Here is a 7,415-nt window from a genome sequence, read left to right as displayed (position 1 = left end):
CGGTTTAGGACATGACATGCAGTCATTAGCGCCTCCCCCCACCATTCCTTGGAGAGACCTGATGTGTCTAATATGGTGTTAACCATATCAGTTAGAGTTTGGTTCTTTCTTTCGGCTACCCCATTTGACTGAGGTGAGTAGGGAGGCGTCCTCTCATGGATTATACCATGTTCCGCACAAAACAGATCCAATTCATTGGAAAAATACTCTCCACCACGATCGGACCTAAGCCGTTTAATTTTTCGATCTAGTTGGTTCTCTGCCTCAGCTTTATAGTTTTTGAAGAAAGTTAAAGCCTCATCTTTTGATTTCAGAAGATACACATAACAATATCTAGTAGAGTCATCAATCAACGTCATGAAGTATCTCTTTCCACCTTTTGTCAACACGCCATTCATCTCACCAAGATCAAAATGTATAAGCTCTAGTGGCGCCAAGTCTCTTGCCTATGCAGTCTTATGGGACTTGCGAGGTTGCTTAGCTTGTACACATACTTGGCACTTAGAGCCTTTGACAGTAGAGATTTTTGGAATTAAATTCATATTGGCTAGCCGCGTCATGCAACCAAAGTTAATGCGACAAAGTCGTGAATGCCAAATATCAGACTCATTATTATGGCAAACAGTATTAATAACTTTAGTGCAAATATCTGACAAAGACAGGCGGAACAAGCCTCCGCTCTCATAGCCTTTTCCAACAAATTGTCCATACTTAATTACAACTTTATTGGATTCGAAAACCAACTTAAAACCATCTCGACATAAACGGGAACCACTAACGAGATTTTTATTGATGGACGGCACATGATGAACGTTCTTTAGACGCACGGTCTTCCCCGAAGTAAACTTCAGATCGACCGTACCAACACCTCGAACGATGGCATGTGACCCGTACCCCATCAGCACGGGAGAAGTCCCTGTGGCCTGGTAAGAAGAAAACATGGAGGCGTCAGCACAAACATGTACATTGGCACCGGTGTCAATTAACCAATCAGGGGATTGAAATACTGAAAGGATGGTAGGAAAAATACCGTACCCTGATTCCTTCATATCAGTATCACCGATGACAACATTAGTGGACTTGCCGCTCTTCTCATGTCCGCGCTCCTCAAAGAGGTTAGGACACTTCGGAGCCCAGTGATTAGGATCACCGCATACATGGCAAAGTCCCTTCCCCTTTTTATGAGAATTCTTCTTCAAGTTGGTAGAATGTGATGGCTTGTTCTTTGTCAACTTGCCTTTGCCCTAAGTTTTGTTCTTGTTGTTTTTGAACTTGTTGGGCTGGAAGTTCTTCTTCTGTACCATGTGGGCACTAGAAGCTCCCTCAGCAACTCGAGCACGTGTGTCCTTTTCTCTCGCCTTCTCTTCAACATCAAGAGTACCAATGAGATCCGCAACGGAAAATTCCTGTCTCTTGTGTTTCAGGGAAGTAGCAAAATTGTTCCATGAAGGTGGAAGCTTGGCAATGATGCCTCCGGCAACAAATTTGTCCGACAACACACACTTGAAGTACTCAAATTCTTTTGCGAGTGACTGTATCTCATGAGCCTACTGTACAACAGAGCGCTCATCAGTCATCTTGTAGTCATAGAATTGCTCCATGACGTACAACTCGCTGCCGGCGTATGATGCACCAAACTTGGCCTCGAGCGCAGCCCACATGTCCTTGCCGTTTTCAAATGACATATACGAATCCACAATGGAATCATCCAGAACACTCAGAAGAGCGCCTTTAAAGAGAGTATCGATCTTCTCAAAAGCTTCTAGTTGTGCTGGATTAAGATCGCCCTCAGGCTTGTCCTTGGTGGCGTCATAGCAGCCCATGGTCTGAAACCAGTATACTGCTCTTGTGTGCCACCTCTTATATTGCGCCCCCTTAAAGGTAGGCGGCTTCAGATGCGCAGCAAAACAACTCGGAGTAAATTGCCTATAATCAGGTTTTTGGATTGCTGGAAATATGAGCAAATTACTACGAGATTTAATCAGAATAAATAGAAGATAAATCATGACTACAATAGTAGAGATTGAACTAATAATGCGAACTAGCATAGCAGATGAGCAGATTACATCTAGGGCACATACTAGAAACATGAATTCTACCACAATCTCGAACAGGAAGGATAGAATCACATACGGTGCAGTGGGAGCAGCACCGCCGGCGTTGACATTGTGGCCCATGTCGTCGAGGATGAGGTTGACGAGGTCAGGGAAGAAGTCGTCGTTCACGAAGTTGTCGATGCCAGCAGTCGCGCGAGTGCGCACCCCAAAAACCTGATCGCCCCTCTCCCGTATAGGATCACGAGAGGCGGGGTTCCGGAGGCCTTGCTGTGCCTTCTCCCGGTGCACGCCGAAAGGAGGGATGGAGAAGACTTGCTAGGCGGCGCAATGATCTGGAACGGTGGTGAGAAACCATACGAAGCGGCGGCGGCTAGGTTAGACGTCTGCCTGACTATATAGTGCGGGCCGGGTAGGTCGTGGAATATAGACAACGTGCATAGCTCTGTCCTCGGCTCGGCTCAATCCCGCAACCCGCGGCGAGGCGTGGCGAGGCGAGCGAGGAGGAGGAGCGCGCGTGTAGGTCTCCTCTTCTCATGCTCATACAAGTGGTAGAAGAGCTCACCTTATAAAGAGGTGCAACTCTCTCTCAACTTATGAGGTGGGACTAAACTAGGGATGGGCATAAAAACCGATGAACCGAAGACCGAACCAAAACCGAAACCGAATAAACCGAATTTTCGGTTTTCTCTACTGTCACATAAAAATTCGGTTATCTTGTCTACTAACCGAATAGATTTCGGTGGGTTCGGTTTTAAATACGGTTAACCGAAGAAACACCGAACAAATGTAAAAGCAGGCGTAGCAGCGCAACCAACGACACAGAGAGTCACGCGCCACGATCGTTTCTTTTTTTATGAGGCCGCGCCCACAATCGCTTAAGCTTTAAGCGAGCAACCGCATCGTGCATGAATAAACAAAAGAAAAACGTGGGCCTCCCTGACAAATGCATGCAAGGATGCAAGGCCCAGCCCCAGCTCACGTGGGCGGTGTGCCTGCGCGTGCGGGCAGGAGAACAGGAGGTATTTGGCTCCTTTAGTCCCACCTCGCCCGCTTGAGGAGATGTGGCAGGCATTTTTGCCTATAAGAGGCTGCCGCGGCTACACGCATATCACGAATACTAAAAGCAAAAAAGCATGAATTTCGGTATAAAACCGAATACCATACCGAATTTTCGGTTAACCGAGATGTCGGTTAGCTGTTTTTGCTTGCTATTTTTGGCTTCTTGTTTCACTAACCGAATTTAGAAAAAAATCGAATGGTAAAAACCGAATTTTTGGTTTCTATCGAACGCCCAGGCCTAGACTAAACTTTAGCCTCACTCACTTCACTCACATGTGTGTATGAATGGGCCAAGAGAATTTTGGAATTTTAGTTGGGCTTTGGGCCAAAAGCCCACTAGCAAATTCCAACATGCTTTGGGCCGACCAAACGCTACTCCGTAACTGGGTAGTTATAAAGGTAGGTTTTGGGTTTATCCAGAACCATGCTGCGGCACACTCATGCGGTTGATCGCTTCGGCGCTGTCACTAGGGTTTGCATGTGTTGCGAATAGACACCTCCACTCGCCGCCGGTTGTGTGATCGGACCTAGCAGTTCACCGCACAATGTTCCTCCTGCACGCGCGGATACCGTTAGAGGCAGTGCACTTGCGCCGCTCCGGCGAACCTGTACGTGGGAACCGACGACCGGTTGTTCGAGGGAGATCGGACGAGGAGAAGACGATACATGCGAACGCGCTACCCCAACTCTTCTTCCGCTGCATGGCACTGCACGTCTAGTGGTAACGAACTGTGATCCATCTCCCATAGCATGTTCTTGGTTGTTCTGCGCGTAGGAAATTTTTTATTTGCAGTCGATGCACCCTACTGTAGAACCCGGCCAACAGTGGTATCAAAGCATCTGCTATAGGATTTGGATTCAGATCGTATGCATATTAGATATGTGGAGGCGATAGATGAGATCTGTTGTCGTTGATGAGATCGGCTGTATGCACGGTTGATGTGATCAACTGCACATGGGAATCGATGTGGCTATGTTTTCTGATGATCGGAGTCGATGAGATCGGCTATGTTTTCTGATGATCGGGACCGTCGTGTGCGTAGCGCCTTATATTTCGTACACGATCACTCAAACCGATAGAATGTGATTCTATGCGTAACTTTGTTTTGCAGGTTTGATGTGAATAGTATAGCTCATGTGTATGTGAGGCATGCATGTAAATTATACATGGCCTGCGTGTCATGTTTGTCAGCCGGCAGGAGCCAAAGCGCTGTCATTATATTGTATAACGAGCTGCGTGTCGACTTGTGACTCTATGTAAAATTCATTACTAGTTGTAGTAGTTGGATAATAGAGATCAGGTTGGTGGCTTGGCGTCCCGGCGTGACAAACAAGATGGAGTTTCTAGATGGTTATCGGAGTCGGAGCCGACCTAGAAGGACATCCATGAAGGAGCCATACTATTTCACAATATATGTTTTACTTGTGATTGTTATGCTTCTTTGTTTCTATGCATGTTAGAATGGTAGAAAGATCCCTCATGAATATCAAGTAAATTGCCATTCCCGATGTTGCACCTTCACACGTCAAGTACGTCTAGTAGTGGGCTCATAAAATTGGGGTGCTGCTAGGTGTCCTTGAACTGAAGGATTCGTGTCAGACACGGACATGCACTGCATCAGGTTAACTTGACAAGGCTATCAAAACGGTTTTCGGCCTTGTGGCAAAAGAGGCCGGGAGCCGGGGTATGAGATACCTACCCGACCGACAGGAGTCGTATAGAGATACGATTAGTAAGGAGTTGCTTACCGGATAGGCATGTTGTCTAGTAGTGATGCTAAAGCTCACTAGTCACATGTGCTAGTCGGATCCTGAATCACTGAGAGTTTGCGGAGGGATGCTGACTTCAGTGGGAGTATTTCTGTTTAAGGCTAGAATTACTCTACGTAAACACATTGCTTAGTGATTGCATATTTTTCTGTTGTAGATCAATGGCACCACCTGCTCAACCCAACTTTGCATTGAAATCAATTCTGGAAAAGGATAAACTGAATGGAACAAGCTTTACCACCTGGTATAGAAATTTGAGAATTGTTCTCAAGCATGATAAAAAGGAACATGTTCTAGAGGTTCCGCTTCTAGAGGAACCTGCCGATAATGCTAGTACCACAACCAAGAATGCCTACCATAAACTCATTGATGAGACTATGGCTTTTACACTGAAAGGAGCGTCATCAATTTTTTTGAAATAAGTGCTACTTTGTAGGATATCCCAAATGATTGGGTATTCCTCTATTGCTACACCGAGGCAAAGTGTTTTGCCATAGAGTGTGGAAATCTTGAAGAAAATGTTTTGTGCAAAAGTGTGAGTGGGAGGACAGTGCAACTAGACAAGATTACAGGATCTTCGTGATCAGGTCAAAGAAAAGAAACGATGGAAGTTATTCTAGAATTTCCTACCATGACTGATATGAAAGCCTCTACATTAGATATAGAGACTTCGGTCGAAATTATAGTTGAACTATATAGGTTGAGCAAATTCGTGTGTACCTTTGTGGTGTGCATACGAAATATTGTTGAACAAACAATGAACTTATAATACACAAAGAAGTATTGATGGGCCCTAACTCCGGAAATTGGCTATATGCCAACATCGAGATTGTATCCAATCACATATTGAAGCTTAGAACTTGATGAACCCTCCCAAAGACTTAGAGTCTAAATAATAGTAATGGATCTATAAACTAACAAAGAAAACAATGTTTTATAATGTTTGATTTGTTAAAAATAGTTTATGAGAAGATCAATGAGTTGACTATGACGAGATTGTCTCATCATAGCAATACTTAAAGTCAGTTTGGGTTAAACTAGCAATAACTAAATATTTCAATTATGAGATATAATAGATGGATGCCAAAATGATTCCCATGAGATGGAAATAGAACCAAGGTTGTATATTTGATACGGTCCAAGGTAATTTTGTCGATCCAGAGGATGCTAGTAAATGTGCAAACTTCAAGAGATCCTATAATGATCTGAAGCAAGCATATTGGAGTTGGAATCTTCATACTGATGAAATGGTCAAATAATTTGATCTCGTCGAGAAAAGCGAAGATGCTTGTATTTACAAGAAAAGTAAGTGGGAGCATGATAATGTTTCTAAACACTATATGTGAATGACACATTTTTTATTGGAGATTATATAAATTTCTTGGCACGGATTAAGACTTTACTGGAACTAGTATTCTAGTGAAGTACTTAGGTAATATATAGTCCTGGTATTAGGAATAATGATCTATGGAGATAGTATTGTCTAAATGGGCTTAGCCAAAATACATATTGACAGAATACTAAAGCAGTTTAGTATGAAATACGCAAGAAGTGTTTCTTGTCAAAGTCACATGGAAAGAATTTTAAGCAAGAATCAGTATCCTGAAACACTAATGAGCGAAATACATAATTTCGATCATACTTGTGTTAAATAGGTTCCATGGTATGTAAACGACCAAATATGTCTAGTACTCTAAGTAAGTTGTGAGTAAATTACCATAATGACCAAATTGTTGATCATAGGACAATAGTGAAAATGTCGTTAAGTACTAACAACATGTTTCTCGCATAAAAGAAGATGAAGAGATTGTTGTAAGGAGTTACATCAATACACGCTCATTGTAAGTAGTACATCGATAAAATCTTCATCAGTGCTCCATGTGACTTTTGGTTTCAATTAAATGATTTATGGTGGCACAATAAGTTGGAATTGGTCCAAGAAAGTTACTGTGGTGAATTATATAACAGAAGGCTAAGTATATTGTCGCTTTAGAAGCAACAAGAGAGGGTGATGAATCAAAGGTTCATTTATTAACTTGGTATGATTTCGAGATGATTGTGCAAATGGAACACTGTTCTCAATAGTGGTTCCATAGCTCAATCTAAGGAATCAAAGGTCCTACCATTGGTTCAATATATACAAAGCCCGTTTCACATAAATTATGAATTATTATGAAAGCATGATAGATGCATAATATGCAAATGATACACATAGGTATAGAGTTGTCAAGATCTCAAAGGACGAAGATTATGGGAATGTATCTGGTGCACCCACACTTGTGGTGCTACCGGTGCACCTGATGCCATAGAATGTTTTAAAAAACCTGAAAAAATTCTAGCACGTTAACGCAACATCAATGTATGATGCCACAAAATTTCATGTAAAAACTTGAAATATTTTTTGAGATACAAAAATGACAAATTTGACATCAGTGTGATAATGGGCCAAATCTAAAGCCCAAGTTATGTTATGTACTACTCAGTGTTGAATTTATCATTTTTGTGTTTCGAGTTATGTCTCAAATTTTT

This window comes from Triticum urartu, chromosome 7A, assembly GCF_056163025.1.
Source record: "Triticum urartu cultivar PI428250 chromosome 7A, HENAU_Tu73, whole genome shotgun sequence".
In the NCBI taxonomy this organism is placed as follows: Eukaryota; Viridiplantae; Streptophyta; class Magnoliopsida; order Poales; family Poaceae; genus Triticum; species Triticum urartu.
This window is presented reverse-complemented; position numbering follows the sequence as displayed.